The sequence below is a fragment of the Pan troglodytes genome, chromosome 12 (genome assembly GCF_028858775.2).
Source record: "Pan troglodytes isolate AG18354 chromosome 12, NHGRI_mPanTro3-v2.0_pri, whole genome shotgun sequence".
In the NCBI taxonomy this organism is placed as follows: Eukaryota; Metazoa; Chordata; class Mammalia; order Primates; family Hominidae; genus Pan; species Pan troglodytes.
Window position 1 is genome coordinate 79911321 of NC_072410.2, and position 14115 is coordinate 79925435.

Consider the following 14115-nt stretch of genomic DNA (forward strand, 5'->3'; position numbering starts at 1 on the left):
TCTGTCTGCAGGCTAGATTTGTTCCATAGATGGCTGTTTTGTGATCCCTGACACCACAGCATCTAATGCATTATATAGTAATGCATTAATAATCAGTTGACATTCTTAGCAGTTGGGTCACACTGCTGGCACAACCGAGGTTGCACACATCTGAAATCCCCAGATCTTTTACATGCAAACAGCTGTCAAGCCAGGCATCCTCACACATGGAACTTTGAACTGAACATAGACTTACAATTATCTCTATGAAAATTGCATCTTATCATTTGTCAGAAACATTTGCCTCCAGATTGGCTCCACTCTTCTTCCAAATTCTGCTGAATCTGCACTCCTTTCAGGCTGTGTCACCCCTAGCTCTGATGAGCCCTTCTTCATCCAAGCATTCTACAAAGCCAAGGTCAGCCTGGGTTACATCAGGTTTCTCTCCTGCTGGGGCCTGGGGTTGTTCAGTTGTCACTTCAAGCTTCCTTCCCAGTTTGGTCACTTCATACTTACCCACTTCCTTCTTGAAGCCACTACACAGTATAGTCAGGCCTAAGCCAGTGGTCTGATGCTAATAAAAATGTCATAATACTTTGTGGTTTTTAAAGCATTTTCCCATATTCTGACTTGACTTTTTTTTTTTTAATTGAGACAGAGTCACTCAGGCTGGAGTGCAGTGGTGCAATCTGAGCTCACTGCCGCCTCGACCTCTTGGGCTCAGGTGAGCCTCCCACCTCAGCCTCCCAAGTAGCTGAGACTACAGGCGTGCCTCATCACACTGGGTTAATTTTTGTATTTTTTGTAGAGACAGGGTTTCACCATGTTGCCCAGGCTGGTCTGGAACTCCTGGGCTCAAACAATCCTTCTGCCTCAGCCTCCCAAAGTGTTGGAATTACGGTGTGAGCCACCATGCCCTGCCTGACTTGATTTTTATCACCCACCACAACCTTAAAAAATTCTATCAACATCACTTTAAGACACTGGGCCACAAATAGGCTCAGAGTATGTTTGTTGTTTATGGCCTAATCAATAATTTCTTAGCTGAAGATTTCTAAATTAAGGAAAGAACAACTAGTTTAGCTTCCTTCCAACCCTACCATCTTATCAGAAAAAGAGTTCCCAAAGCCACTGCCATTCCAGCAGTAACCAGTAGGGACAGAAACAATATTGAAGAATGTTCTAACCATAAGAGTTGTTGGAAAATGGAATAAGTTGCCTTGAGAGGAATTGAAATTCTGATGCTAGCAGTTTTCAAATAGGAGCTGGGGTTTTGTGGAAAGGATTTCTCTGTGGATAGGAGGTTGACAGAATGATCTCTCATTCATTTATTGTTGTCTGTTTGGGATCTTGCTTTGAGCTCAGCTCTAAGAAGTACCTAAGAGACTCCTGGTGGTCAGTGAGTTACCTGTGAAGATTAGAAAGCTGCACTTTCTGAGTCTGATCACTTTTCTGTTTGTGCATTTTAAAATTAATCACCTCTTACAAAGCAGTTTTTGGCAAATTTCCTTTTGAAAATGCCAACCCTTTCTCCATTATTCAAAAATGGAAAGAATCCATACAATGGACTGTCATACAGTCATAAAAAGAAATGAAGCAGTGATATATGGTACAATATGGATGAATATTGAAAACATTATAAAGTGAAAAAGCCAATTACAAAAGACCACATGCTGTATAATTCCATTCGTAGGAAAGTCCAGACTAGGGAAATCTACAGAGACAAAAAGTGGATTTGTGGTTGCTTAGGGCTGGTGGGGGAACAGGATGGGAAGATGAGAGGGTGAGAACTAGTCTTGAGGTGATGAAAATGTTTGAAAATTTACTGTGGTGATGATTGTACTTATCTGTGAATATACTAAAATCCATTGTACACTCTAAAATGGGCGAGTTGTATGGTATAGGAATTATATCCCATTAAAGCTGTTGGGCTTTTTGTTTTTTTTTTTATAGAAAGTAAGCATACTTTTTTTTTTTTTTTTGAGACGGAGTCTCGCTGTGTCGCCCAGGCTGGAGTGCAGTGGCGCGATCTCGGCTCACTGCAACTTCCGCCTCCCGGGTTCAAGCAATTCTCCTGCCTCGGCCTCCCGAGTAGCTGGGATTACAGGCGCACGCCACCACAGCCGGCTAATTTTTTGTATTTTTAGTAGAGGCGGGGTTTCACAGTGCTAGCCAGGATGGTCTCCTGACCTCGTGATCCGCCCGCCTTGGCCTCCCAAAGTGCTGGGATTACAGGCGTGAGCCACCGCGCTCAGCCGCAAGTTTTTGTTTTGTTTTGTTTTGTTTTGTTTTTTTAGACAGGTCTGGCCCAGGCTGGAGCAGTGGTGCCATCTCAGCTCACTACAACCTCGGCCTCTCGAATCCAAGAGATCCTCTCACCTCAGCCTCCCGAGTAGCTGGGATTACAGGTATGCGCCACCACACCCGGCTAATTTTTGTATTTTTAGTAGATACGGGGTTTCGCCCTGATGGCCAGGCTGGTCTTAAACTCCTGGGTGATTTAAAAAAAAAAAAAAAAAAAATCCGCCGACCTTGGCCTCTCAAGCCGGGATTACAGGCGTGAGCCACCGCGCCTATTTTTTATTATTATTATTATTCTTTTTTAATGGATAGAGATTTTATTTGTTTCCAAGCCTGGGCTGCATTTCTACAGGGGACCTACCCCATGCCTCTGAGGATGTCTGTGAGCCAGAGGCGACCTCCCCGGGGCTGGCGAGGAACCCGGCACCAGGACGAGGGGAAGTGGGCGGCCCTTCCCACATTCCAGTTGGCATAGGGTTCCTGTTCTGCATCGAGGGGCTGGATGGGTGAGAACAACCGAAGCCTGGGCTAGCGGAGGAGATAGACAAGAGCTCCGCCCTCCATCCATTTCTCTGAACGTTCTAGGTCTTGATTTTCACCACTCGCGGGGTAATATTTCCACCCAAAATCTAGCAACGATCCCGTCCATGAAAACAGCTGAAAATCTCCCCTTTGAAAGAACACGTCCAGGAGGCTTTCCATCCCTTAACTAAGCTTGTGCCCGCTTTGCCTACCCCCCTGGCGATGTGGGGCAGGGCGCATCCGCCCGCGACCACTTGGCCTGATTTCCGGGCCCCCGGGAGGACTTCTGAACCAGGATTTGTGACGTGCCGCTAGGAGAAGGGGTACATGATGGGGAGGGGAACTCTCCGAGCACATTCCCCAAACTGCAAATCTGCCCAGGGACGGCTGGGCGCCTGGGTTGAGGAGAAGGGCCCGCAGTCTTATTGGTCTCCGCAGACAGAAGCGAGGGGGAAGAACTCATCACGAGTTACAAGGGCGGAAAACAGCCGCCCCAGGTCTCCCCACAGCTCCCCGGACGCCCCGCGCTAGGCCTCGGGCCCCAACGCCTGGGAGTGGTCGGCGGTGCTTGGGCCCCGCCCGGGGGCGAGGGGCAGCGGCCCGGCCCCAGGCCTCATCTCCGCACCGGGAGCTCGGGCTCACACTGTAGAATGAAGTGCCCAGAATATTCGATCCCCACGGCCAGCTAGGGACCCCGCCACAGTGGAGCGCCTCGCCACCTCCATCCGCCCTCCTGTGGTCCGGGACTAGGTGCAGTTACAGGACCCGCCTAAGAAGAGCACTAGAAGGACGCAGTGGGTGGATGTCCGAGTTCGAGCGGCTGGATGTCGCGCGGTGGCAACAAGTAGCTCGGAAAAGGGGTATTGAGAGTCCACTGCGAGCTGCTTCCTGCTTGCGGCCAATGGGGACATGCGGCAGAGCAGTTAGAAACAAGAAGGGAGAAGACTAAAGAGAGACTCCTTACTTCTGGCAACGAGATACACAAAAGGGGTTGCAGACATCCAAAAGGGTCTTGCTCCAGGTGAGGCTCGAACTCACAACCTCGGCATTGCTTTGCATGTACTGCTGTATAAGTACCGCGCGCTAACCGATTGCGCCACTGGAGCTCTGCTGAACGGGCCTCGCGATGGCTCTATCAGGGTGCGCTGGCGCCCGCGGCGGGCCTCGGCAGAGCATGCGCGTTCGCGGCGCAAGCCCAGGCCCGAGCCTTCTGCGACTTCGCGCCGAGCTCCCGGCTGTTCCGCAGCCGAGCGAGACGGGGAAGCTTGCGAGTGTCGCCCTCGGGGATGGAGGGGCCGCCTAGCCTGGCCGTGACGGGAGGGCCACGGGGGCCCTGCAAAGAGCGCAGCGCGCAGCCCCGGGCCTCGCCGTAGGAGGAGCGGCCCCAGCGCCTGCGGCCGGAAAACCCCCTCTATGGGCTTCGCGTCCCGGAGCCGGCCCGCGAGGGGCAGGGCCCAGGCCGGGGAAGCGGCAGGCGGGCCTCGCCGCGGTGGTGACGCGGTCCGGGGGTGGGGCTGGGGCTGGGGCTGGGGCTGGGGCTGGGGCTGGGGCTGAGCCGGGCGGCCTTGCTCCCGCGCCCCGGGGAGGCCCGATCCGACTGCCCGCGGGGCCCCCCGGAAGGAGAGCGTCCGGAGCCCCCCAGTGGCGGCTGGCGGGGCGCCCCGGCCGGGCGAGGCCAGGGGCCGGTGGCGGCGCGCGGCTGTGGCTTGGCGCCTGGTCCGGCTCGCGAGGTTCCGGCAGCTCTTGGGCCCCCCAGGCAGGAGGCGGGGCCCCGAAACCCGGCCAGGCCACCCCAAGCGGAGGACGCGGAGATAGCCCGGGCTTTGGAGGAGTTGCAGCCCAAACCCTGCGTGTTTTGTTGGGCCACAAAATGTTTGATGTTAAAACTAATTTCCATTATTTAAAATCAGGCGATCTCATACAAATATCTAGATATCCATTTAAAAACAAAACAAAATCTAAACACTGCACCCAGGGCTGAATTATGACTGTTCTTGGCCGTTGGCACTTTTGTCTTCGTGAGCTCCTGTCCTCCATTTAAAAAAAAAGAAAAAGTTTTGGAAAATTATATTTTACCACTGTGATGATATAAAAATGAATGTAATTCAAGCTGAATTTATTGCTATATTCATATTACTATTTTTCATTTAATACTATATTCGTTTTCTTCTCATTTCAAAAGAAATTAACATTTAAATTTTTTCTGGTCTATGCACTGTGCCTGTTGTACCTAATTGATAAGCCTGCCAGGAAGCTGGTCCTCCAGGGAAGGTAGCAGCCACCTCCAGAGTGCCAGCCACCTCCCGAGTGCCCACCACCCCCGTCTCTTCCTTCAGGCTTGTCTCACACATCTTGATGGTCTCTGAGCACCTGTTGGCATGTTGGTCACCTGTTTGATGACGTCTGCTCTCCTGGGAGAGCCAGCCGAGCAAACAACAGAATGATTATGGCAATAATGGGTGAAACTGCATGAGCAAGCGATGGACAGAATGAAGGTCATTTGTGTAGTCACCTTGAGGGTGACTTGGCCACAGTAACAGATTGTGTTAGGGTGACAGATGTCAAGCAGTGGGATGGTACTGGACTGTAGAAGGCCTTGAAACTCGAGCAGAAGAGTTAAAGTGATCAGGTAGACCACGAGGAGGTAGCAAAAGATTCTATGTAATGCAGGGGGCCTCCCGAAGGAGTTTTTAGGAAAGTCACCGTAGAAAGAAGCCCGGGGAGGCTGTTTCCAGATGGTTTTGTAAGCTGAGAGACACATCTGGAGACTCAGGAACTCACAACAGGGATGGTCAACACCTCGCAAGATCCCACCCCGCACCAGGCAGGTGGTGGGATACAGGGCTCTTTACAGCATGCCAGGATTAGGGCTCCTTGGAGCCCTTGTGGATGAGGCCAGGGTAAATCAAGGGCAACAGAGAGTGATCCGTTAAATAAGTTCTTCCTGGAAGCTGGAACAGGATGTAAAGGTAAATGCATGGTTTGTGCAGGGTGGGGATGATTTTTCCCCCCTAAATTGAAAGGGGTTAATTCCTGGTAACAAGTAAATTGTGGACTCATGCACAGCGTCTTCTCAAATCTCGTAGCATTTGCAGAATCTGCCCTTCCTCTGGAGTCTCTCAGGCAGAGCCCACCTGGTGAACCACAAGCAGCAGAGTTGGCCCTCGGTGGTCCAGCGTCCCCTCCCACTAGCCCCATTCATGGATCTACTCCTTTATTGGTTCCACAGATACTGACTGATCCCCGACTGCATGTAAGGGAAAGTCAGCCCCTCATAAAGTGAACCTAAATTGCTTAGCCCCCAAGAATATTGGTTCTCTAATGAGCCTAGTGTGGGTAAGGCTGCACCTGGTGAAGGGGGCAGGGTCAGAAACTCTGCTGCTGCAGATCTTTTCCAGCAAGGACAAGTGTCCTGGGACCTGAAAGGCACTTAACCTCACCCAGACTGCCGCTAAAGAACAATGAACTTAGGAGTCTTCGCTGTGGTCCTCTTAAGTTTGTAAGAGACTGTAATAAGTCTCTTACTCTCTCCGGGCCTCAGTTTCCTCATCTATAAATTGAAGAATCTAGACCACATAAGAGGTCTCCAGCCTGGCTTGACTAGTGGAGGACCCCTTTTACCATGTATACCCTTGCCAACACCTTGGAAGTATTTTATCATGCAATAATTTGTGCATGATGTGTAATAGAGAAGGGATTGTTAAATAAAACTTTAAAACAGTAATACCGGCTGGGCACTTTGGCTCACACCTGTAATCCCAGCACTTTGGGAGGCCAAGGCAGGTGAATCACTTGAGGCCAGGAGTTTGAGACCAGCCTGGCCAACATGGCGAAACCTCCTGTGGGTTGCAGTGAGCTGAGATCACACTACTGCACTTCAGCCTGGGCGACAGAGAGAGACCCTGTCTCAGTAAATAAATAAATACAGCAGTAATATCTATATTATTAAAAGACTAGTTTCAACCTTTTCACATTTTCCAAGTAATGCAAAATGTTTAAAGTAATTATGTAAGGGGAAAGCATGCTTTGTTAACAAATATCTTTTAAAATAACATATATTTGGTATTGGGACAAATGTATATTAAAATGTATGAAACTTAATGACTCATTGTAGCATCAAAAATAGACAAAAACTGCTTTCCTAAATGAATGTTTGGAATTTATGCCTTTTGCATTTTTTTTAAAAAACTGGTTTATTTTTATTACTTTCATTTTTTGTGTCTAAATGATGAGATAAAACAGAAGGGTTCAGACTGCTGTATGCAAGTGACATTCTGCAAATAGCATGATGTGGGTATGGCTGGTCTTCATTTCTAATAATGAGAGGCCAAATCAGATCTAATGGTCACTATATTTTCTCTATGACTTTGGTTTCAGATATACAAGAGACACCGTGATGAGCCATATAAACAGTTTGATGGGCTGAATGCAATTTGTAGGGCTAGTGAATGAAAATCGTCTTGGTTCAAAATTGTAGAATTCTCATTTTATGGTCCTCATTTACTTTATTCCAGCAAATGTTTTATATTTTCTGTTTTTAGCCAGCATTTCATTATGGGTATATATTAAGCAGCATATGACTTTTAAAAATATTGCTGTAGAGTAGGCAAAGCCCACATGAGAAGCCACCCAAGCAGCTGTCACATGAACGCATATCTGGTGTTCAAGGAATGAATGCTTCATGTACCGGTGAGCACGCATTCAGAGGCTTCCAAGGTGATTCCATATTAATGGGTAGCGGGGGATCTTAAAGGATTATTTTAATTGTTATTTTTCCAAATGGAAATGTAAAAGACGCCACTGCCACGTGCAACACTGTGGACCTTCCTGAATGCCTTTCAGAACCCCCTCCATTTGTCAGTGTCTGAGGTCCCCTCCTGTCCTGATAGTCCATGATGCTCACCAGCATCCCCGGGGAAAATGACCCCTTATTTTCCCTTAGGAGGAGAAAGAGGTGTAGGTCTCAAGGCCCATGCTCTAGGGAAGTGTGATGCAGATTTGAACCAATTACACAGAGAGTGGAACATATGATAATTTGAGGGATCCCATCAAATTGCCTGGATTGACACCGAAATGAAGAAGTGGTGAGAGCCTGTCAGATGAGAAAAATTTTAAAGATTGGTAATGTCCAGTGTTGATGAGAGTGTGGGGAAATGGATAGTCTTTAGTTGGTTTTGTTTTTAAGATAGTTTATCAGAATCTGTCAGTGTTTTAAATGCATGTATCTTTTGATCCAGCAGTTTCTATAAGATTCTCTCTTACAGATATACCCATACTTGTGAACAAATATACCATATTTCATCAAATCTAAAACACTCTAAATTGTAAAATGTGCTATTATTTTATGTAGCATTAAGAAAACAAAACCTACCATTTTAACTATGACACAGTCCTTTCATATCACTTAGAATTGCGTCTTATACTCATTAAGATCACTCCTAGCTGGGCGTGGTGAGTCACACCTGTAATTCCAGCACTTTGGGAGGCCGAGGTGGGCAGATCACGAGGTCAGGAGATCGAGACCATCCTGCCTAACATGGTGAAACCCCGTCTCTACTAAAAATACAAAAAATTAGCCAGGCGTGGTGGTGGGTGCCTATAATCCCAGCTACTCGGGAGGCTGAGGCAGGAGAATGGTGTGAACCCGGGAGGCGGAGGTTGCAGTGAGCCGAGATCGCGCCACTGCACTCCAGCCTGGGCGACACAGCGAGACTCCATCTCAAAAAAAAAAAAAAAAAAAAAAAAAAAAAAATCGATCCTATGGATGACTCGATGTATTTTTAATCATATGTTCCTCTGGAGAGCCATTGCTTTCTGCTCACCTTTTCAGCCTCATAGTTTCTGTCACTGACAAACACTTCAAGGAGGACAGCAGCTCAGGGTGCTGAGCTCACCTGAATGCACTTCTCTTCTCCATGAAATTTTGGCCCCTTAGCCCTTAGGCTGCCTTGGTGGCTCATTGTTGCATTCAGACAGATTGGGGGTAGGGTGGGGTATTTACAGAATTTCTAGCTACTAGCAGTGGGAAGGTTAGTTTCATGGAAGCTGATGCATCTGTAGATAATGTGACCACATAATTTATCCTCCAAACAGGGACATTTCTGAGAGTCAAAAGGAGCACTGTTAATAATACTGGACCAACAAGCATGAATTGTGCCGTCCCGGACAATTTGGAACATATGGTCACCCTAATCCTAGCTCCCTTTTGTGTTACCATAAATATATAAACCATAATTAGGGAAAACTCCTTGTTAAACGTCTCTATAAGAACATGGATGGGGTGTGTACCAGTCCATTTCATACTGCTCTGCTCCAAATTCGCCCTTCTTGGCCCTGCTTTGTGATCTTGGAGCTGGACCCTGAAAGTATTTGTCTTGTCAGCTGGTGCCACTGTTAGGTCTTGTCAGTAGAAAGTGCTAGAAGAACACTAGAAGGGACTTCTCTTCCTAGCTCAGTGCTTTTCTTCTGGCTCCTACAGCACAGCTGCCAGTGGGCGGCTTCCCGGTGAGATTTTGCCAGCACCCAACAGAGTTTCCTGCTTGCCATCCTCAGCCTGCAGCGCCTCAGCAAACTCCTCCACCATCCGCAGGCCCCGATGCCACCCTCACCAGTGAGCTCTGAATCTCAGCCTTGGAGGGGAGGGAGAGTTTGTTGCTTCCTTGGGTTCCCTATGTCAGCCCTAGAGGTAGTGGCTGCTCCCTTTGTTATTCCTGAATTATCTAGAGTTCCATTTACCCTTCTTCGTAATGAATCCTCCTTTACTAGTTAATAATTTTTTACATTAAATTTTCCCTATTCAAACTACTGGTGTGTCTGAATCCTGACTGATAGGATGCATTAATTATTTCTTTTCACTTGTTGGAGAACAACAGCCTTCAAAGAACATGGAGAACATGGTGGTTGGTGGGTAAAAATAATACACTTACATAGTACTTATCATGTGCTAGGCACCAACTCCAAGAACTTGACACCCTATGAAGCAATTTCATCCTCACAGCAACCCCATGAAGCAAGTAGCATTCTCATTTCCTTTCACCGATGAGGAACGTGCAGCACAGTGAGGTCCTGCAGTTTACCAAAACAAGTGGTAAAGCTAAGATTCAAATACAGATTGTGCAACTGAAGATCCATGCCCTCAAACTGTATGGAGTAGATGGCTCATTTTGCCACTTGGAGAACAGTGAGCATGCCTGGCCTTGACAACTCTGTGCCTCTCAGGGTCACCCCCAAGAGAGGCTCTTGTCAGGCTCACAGAAGCCTGTGTATTGGTGGCCAAAGCATTCCAACTTGAAACATGGGAAAGACCAGTTAGAATTCTGACCCCTAGAAAGGTGAAAACCATGACCCAGGCATGCTGGGCGCCTCTGTGCCTAGATTCCCCTCTGCTGAGGAATGGGGAGGGTTCCTCTGTCAATCCTGGCAAGGGATGGACCCAAACCTATTGGACCAGATAGAGGTCCCGGAGGCCACAGCACAGATGATGACTTTCCTGTGAGAGGACAAAGGAAGAGTTTCAACAGAGCCCGCCAGGGAGCTCTAGGGTTTCAGTAACACTCAAGGTGTTCCTTAGGTCAAAATTTTTGGGTGAGTGGGAAAGCCCACCTTGTGGGGAAGAAGAAAGACAAGAAACTGGAGTAAAACAATCTACATCCATGTTTCTGCTCAACCAACTGGTTGAGTGACTTCAATAGTTGTCCATTGATCATATATACCACAGTTGGCTGAGCCATTCTCCTACTGATGGACATCCTAGGCTCTTTCTTGTGTGGGGCTTTTACAAGCTTCTAAGAGCATATGTGTACAAGTATTTTTATTTTTATTTCTCTTGGATAAATACAGAAATGGAATTGCTGGGTTGTAAGGTATGTTTCTGTATAGTTTCTTTGTTTTTAGCATTTTTATTGTGGCAAATTACATATAACATAAAATTTACCATTTTAACTGTTTTTAAATTGTACAATCCAGTGGCATTTAGTACATTACCACGCCCGGCTAATTTTTGTATATCTCCTGACCTCAAGTGATTTGCGCGCTTCAGCCTCCTAAAGTGCTGGGATTACAGGCGTGAGCCACCGCACCTGGCTATTTTTTTCTTTTTATAGTGGTAAAATATACAGAACATAAAATTTACCATTTTAACCCTTTTTAAGTGTGTGATTCAGTGGCATTAAATACATTTACATTGTTGTACAACCATCTCCACTATTCATCTCGGCAACTTTTTTCTCATCTCAACTGAAACCCCATACCCATTAAACAATAACTCTCCATTACCTCCTCCCCCGAGCCCAGTAACCACTATTTTACCTTCTATCTCTACAAATTTGACTATTCTAAGTATTCATAAAAGTGGAATCATACAATATTTGTCCTTTGTGTATGGCTTGTTTCACTTAGCGTAATATTTTTAAGGCTTATTTATGTTGTAACATCTATCAAAACTTCATTTCCTCTTAAGGCCGAATAATATTTCATTATATGTGATACTACGTTTGGTTTATACATTCATCTGTCAATAGACGCTGGGTTGTTTTCATCTTTTAGTTATTGTGACTAATGTTACTACTAACATCGGTGTACAAATATCTGTTTGAGTCCCTGCTTTCAGTTCTCTTGGGTGTATCTCTAAAAGTGGAATTCCTGGAAGATACAGTTAATTCTATGTTCAATTTTTTTGATAAGCCACCATACAGTTTTCCACAGCAGCTGTGCCATTTTTACATTCTCACTAAAAATACACAAGAGTTCCACATCTTCACCAACACTTGCCATTTTATGTTTTGGTTTGTTGTGGTTGCTGTTGTTTTTATAATAGCCATCCTAATGAAATGAAGCACTATCTCACTGTAGTTTTGATTTGCGCATCCCTAATCATTAGTGATGTGAGCATCTTTTTATGGGTTTATCAGCCATTTATATATCTCCTTTGGAGGAATGTCTGTCAAGTCCTTTGCCTATTTTTTAAATTCTGTTGCTTGTTTTTTTTATTGTTGAGTTTGGGGAGTTGTTTTATATTCTGGCTATTAACCCGTTATCAGATACATGGTTTGCAAATATTTTCTCCCATTTTGTAGCTTGCCTTTTCACTCTCTTGATAGTGTCCTTTGATGCACAAAAGTTTTTAGTTTTGATAAAGGTCCTATGTTTGGTGGTTGTTTGGGGCTTTGTTTTTGAGACAGGGTCTATCTCTGTTGCCCAGATTGGAGTGCAATGATGCAATCATAGCCCGCTGCAACCTCAGACTCCTGGGCTCATGCAATCCTCCTGCCTGAGCCTCCCCAGTAGATGGGACTATAGGCACACGCCACCACTGTCTGCGAACTTTTTTTTTTTAATTAGAAATGAGGTCTTGCCATGTTTCACAGGCTTGTCATGAACTACTGGCCTCAAGGGATTTTCCCACCTCAGCCTCCCAAAACACTGGGATTACAGACATGAGCCCCAGAACCCGACCCCTATGTTTAGTTTTATAAGAAACTATGGAACTCTTTTTTTTCAAATTAGTTGTGCCACCTTATACTCCCACCAGTAATGTTGAGAGTTCCAGTTGCTTTACATCCTCACCAATGCTTCATATTGTCAGTCTTTAATTTTAGCCATTCTACCGGGTGTGTAATAGTATCTCATTGTATATTTAATTTGCATGTTAATTTGCACTGTATATTTCATTTGCATATATTTAATTTGAGCATGTCATTAATTGCTCAACTAATGATGTTAAGCAATATTTTGTGTGTGCTTATTGGTCATCTGTGTATCTTTATAAAATGGTTGCTCAAACCTTTTGCCCATTGTTTTGTTGTTTTTTTGTTTGTCTTCTTTTTTGTTTTTGAGTTTTGGTCTTTTTTTTTAATTAAGTTGTAGGAGTGGCTAAATGCCTTGGGTAAGTCATTGATTTTCTGTTTCTTTATCTGTAGGTAGCAAGTATGAATTCCTCCATGACATCTGGGCTACAAGAAATGCCAAGCTTGGCCACTGCTCACAGTACCCGGGACTCATAAGAATCCATGCATGCCTTCTCCCATCTAAGACATGCGGGATCCATGCCAGGAAGAATGAGGCACATGCCAGAGGATATGGGGGCTGGGAGGAGGGCACTAACCCAGAGTGATTTGAAATGAGGTAGCGTTCAATGGCCCCTGGCAAAAAAGAGAAAGAAGACGAGGGAGCTGAAAAATGTCTTCATGGAGAAAGGAGGGAGGGAAGACAGGGAGGGAGGGGTGGTCCAACTGGCCCTGGAGCAGGGGAAAATGGAAATGTAAGAGATATATAAGCTAAACTGAAATCTCAGCACAGAGCTGGCCTATGAATTTCTCCCAGAGGGACCTTCTGCCTGTGGGGTAAAAGGGAGCATAAACTTCCAGTTCTGTTTGCAGAGAGCCCTGAGGAACTGACACTGACCACAGCCAGATGAGAGGCCTTCTCCTCAGCTGCCAAATTCTGCTCTGCACTGCCCAGCAGGGTCTTAGCTAGGGTAGCTGGCTCCATCCCAGGGCCAACAGCCAATTTCGATTACATTAAGGAGGCAGTGTATTGGGGGACCAACAAGTTTTATTGTTTGATACCCTGATCTTAGAACCTAACCCTCCCAGAGGTGCAAATCACAACCATAAACAAATGTATTGTAATAGAGAATTAAGCTTATAAAGATATATCAGTCAGGGGACAGAAACTATACCAATTATTTAACAGAGACAATGTAATACAGAGAACTGTTAACTAGGTTTATGGTTATTAACTAGATAACTGAAAAGTCAAAAAACAAATCTGCAGTATCACTTAAGTTAGTAACTGCAAGAAGCAGCTACCCACTCGGGCTGAGAGAACAAAGGAAGAAGTTGAACCACTAAAGCTTAGAAGTTGGAGGAAGAGCCCTCTGCATAATTGAAACTCAGACTTCTGAGGAAAGGCTCCAGCATCTGCACTGGCATCTCTGCTGTGGTCACTTTAAAGCTGGTTCTGCAGGTATTGGGAAAACCACAGGGTGGGTTTGGAAACTGCTAAGGGAGCCAGGGGCTTAGTGGCTCACGCCTGTAATCCCAACACTTTGAGAAGCCAAGGTGGGAAGATCGCTTGAGCCAAGGACTTTGAGAGCAGCTTGGGCAGCATATCGAGGACCTATCTCTACAAAAAATTTAAAAATGAATCCAGTGTGGTGGTGCGCACCTGTAGTCCCAGCTGCTTGGGAGGCTGAGGCAGGAGGATCGCTTGAGCTCAGGAGTTCAGGGTTGCAGTGAGCTGTCATCACACCACTGCACTCCAGCCCGGAGCAACAGAGTGAGACAGCTCCAGAGTGAGACAGCTCCAGAGTGA

At 46.2% G+C, this 14115-nt stretch overlaps 1 non-coding gene across 1 annotated transcript; it reads right to left on the reverse strand.

Moving 5' to 3' along the window:
- Positions 1–3815: 3815 nt before the first annotated feature.
- Positions 3816–3908, reverse strand: TRNAI-UAU (transfer RNA isoleucine (anticodon UAU)). The gene is given in 2 exon segments: positions 3816–3851; positions 3871–3908. It is a non-coding gene; the product is annotated as a tRNA-Ile (tRNA).
- Positions 3909–14115: the final 10207 nt, after the last annotated feature.